At 39.1% G+C, this 3054-nt stretch overlaps 1 long non-coding RNA gene across 1 annotated transcript; it reads right to left on the bottom strand.

Moving 5' to 3' along the window:
- Positions 1–1351: 1351 nt before the first annotated feature.
- LOC121939958 lies at positions 1352–2693 on the bottom strand. Its single transcript, XR_006105552.1, has 4 exons — positions 2616–2693; positions 2370–2458; positions 1589–1708; positions 1352–1432 (listed from the first exon to the last, which is right to left on the bottom strand). It is a non-coding gene; the product is annotated as an uncharacterized LOC121939958 (long non-coding RNA).
- Positions 2694–3054: the final 361 nt, after the last annotated feature.

Genomic DNA, 3054 nt, shown 5'->3' with positions numbered 1-3054 from the left:
CAAAAACACTAATAACACTTTCAGGCTGCCTGGATTAGAGGTTTGACTCTCTTCCTGAGCCAGCGGCCGGCCCGACGCGGCCTAGCTGGACCCAACCGGACCTGCAGCTGGGTCACGTCAGGACCCCCCACACCCTCTAGGGTCAAGTTATGGTGTGAGGCTTTTTTAAATATTTTTTTTATATTGCCAATCAACTTGTCCATCTGATTTTCTTTTTTTTCTTTAGTTTTGAATACAATTTATTGACTTTATGTAGCTGCCATAAGTTGCAGTTATACCTTTAATTTCATGATTAATATTTGAGTTGAATCAAATCATGCTTTGTGTGTCTTTTGTTAATTAAAGTTAATATGGTTTAAGATGAATTATACAAACACACGTCTCTGGAAGGACCTGCGTACCGGAATACTGGAACTGATTAATTTTTACAGTGTTGCGGTCCCGTCCTGCGAGGTAATGGAGGCTGAGTAGTCGAATCGCTGCAGAGGATGAACTGTGAGATAAAATAACGACGTGTGAAGACGCTCCACACCGTTCTGTTCTCCTCTTTAGGTTAACGCAGCCAGTGAGGTACAGAGTTTTTGTTATTTTCTGTGAGACGTTTTGTATCGATCATTTTATCTTTTGATTTTGTGTGTTTTTAGTTCTCACGGCGTGAGTGACAACATGTGTGACCGTATGCTGGTGTTGCAGCTACTTTTTATAACATAGCCTGAATAAAAAAATGTATGTGTGTATAGCCTTATTCGTTTCAGCCATTCTTGTTTGTTTACAGCCACCTGATCGTTGGCACTACTTAGTCTTATTATTTGATTCGAATACATTTTATTTTATTTCATATCCTAAACTAAGTGCAAATTATATGTGTGCGTAGCCTTGTCCTTTTTTGCCTTTTTTAAAATATCAACCTGACTCAGTGTTTTGCACTACCTAATTATGAAGTAAAAATAACTATTCAATTTATTTACAAAATATTTTATATGAATCTATAAAACCTTGTTGAATTATATTAGACTAAGGCTATCCAAAGTTATTTTGTTTGCTATAGATCTTTTTTTAAGTGTTTTTTGGATTCCTTTAAAACACGTTATTTTGTTATACAATGCATGCTTCTGTGTTGCGCTTATTTGTTTAAACTTTGATCATAACATACAACTTGTTAAAAAATGTCAGGTTTAGGCTCCGCCCATAAATACAGCTAACGGGACGGGCTGGGAGAGGACGTGCACAGGCTCAGGAAGAGTTGGGATGGATTTTTGGGCCTGATCTAAACTCTCGCCTGAAGCTACACGGCAGCTGGCCACATGACCTGTGATTGGTCAGCTTGTTTTTGTGCCGCTCTGATTGAGACGGACAGAAGCACAAAGCGTCTCACCTGTGGCTGCGGCGCTTCTGTCAGTCGTATTTTCGGGTCAAATATCTCCAGGCCGAACTGTCGCAAAACAAACAAACAAACAAACACAATCACCACATTCGCTCACTTTACTACTGATGTGTTTGACCTGTGAGTCAGTGAATACACTGTGTGTGTGTGTGTGTGTGTGTGTGTGTGTGTGTGTGTGTGTGTGTGTGTGTGTGTGTGTGTCACCTTGTTGGGGCTCAAGTGTGGCTGGCAGACGATGGCAGGATACTGGTGAAAAACATAATATCCACTTCCTCCTCCTGTTTTGACCTCCGTCGAGTTGAAGTAACTTCCCACCCTCTTTGCCTGCAAACAAACAAACAAACAAACAAACAAACAAACAAACAAACAAACAAACAAACAGTAAGGAACATGAGGCACGCAGCACAGAGTCTGATTGATTTGTACACGATTAATTTAGGATCCTTCATGGTTTTTGGGATATTTTCTAGGATTTTAGGACATTTTTCAGATTTTGGACATTTCTAGGATTTTGGGATGTGTCTGTGGTTTTCAGTACATTAGGGCCTTAGCTGGGACCTCTGTCGGGGGGTGTGGGGGATGCTCCACTGGCACTTTTTCGATCAACAAGTTCTATTTTGATGCTGTTTTATGCACTTTTACACCTTATGTATACTAAAAGTACAAAAACAATTCTCAGTGTGAATCACTTTATTTTTATTGTGAATTAGAAAATGGTTGGGGGGCCCCTGGCACCCTATCAGGGGCCACATTTGGCCTGTGGGCTGTAAGTTGAGCATCACTACTCTAGAGCTTAAAGTGACTTCATCAACTATCTTGTTTTGTTCGACCAACATTTCCAGACCTTAAAATTATTAAATTTACTACAATATAAGACTTAAACTATTAAATGATTATTAAATATGCTGCCAATAGAATCATTAAATTAAAGAGCTGCAACATTTAGGGCAGTAAAGTACAGTAGAGAGTAGAATCTATGTCTCACGTCCAGGCTGAAGACTTCATCGTGGCAGTGGGAGTTCCTCAGATACCAGGAAACATTCAACTGGACGGGCGACGACGAGTTACAGCTCTCTGCCACCATCCAACACACACACACACATACAAACACACACACACACACCACATTATCTATGGGTAGTTTTCAGACGTGACTAGCAGGTGGAAAATGGAAATAAATCAATCGATAAAGGAGTAAATACATCAGAAATAAAAGCGTCTCTGGACTTACGTTTGAGATGGATGTAGGTGCGGTTGAACAGAGTTTTAGTGAAGAAGAAGAAGAAGTTGTGCTTCTTCAGAGTTTCCTGGAAAAAAACAAACAGCAACTGATTAGACTTTTTCTCAAGAAAATAATCTTGGTGTTTATCAGATTTTTAACCCTTTGGAGCCTGGATCTACATCATTTTTCTTGTGCTGCGTCCAGAACCCTTCGAACACCAAGCGAACTGGCTTGTTTTAAAGAAAAAAAAAAAGAAAAAACATGGGAAGAAAGGCAATGGGCAACTTGGCAACTGGATTCTCACAAATTGCCAGAAATTAATGGATGTGGAAAAAATGTTTTAAAAGCTAGGGAAAAATGTCCAAACGATATCTGTAATCATCTTAATTATTTAAAAAATGTTTTACAGAATAATTACTTTTAAGCCAATTTTTATTTATTTATTTGC

The sequence above is a fragment of the Plectropomus leopardus genome, unplaced genomic scaffold, assembly GCF_008729295.1.
Source record: "Plectropomus leopardus isolate mb unplaced genomic scaffold, YSFRI_Pleo_2.0 unplaced_scaffold685, whole genome shotgun sequence".
In the NCBI taxonomy this organism is placed as follows: Eukaryota; Metazoa; Chordata; class Actinopteri; order Perciformes; family Serranidae; genus Plectropomus; species Plectropomus leopardus.
This window is presented reverse-complemented; position numbering and strand designations above follow the sequence as displayed.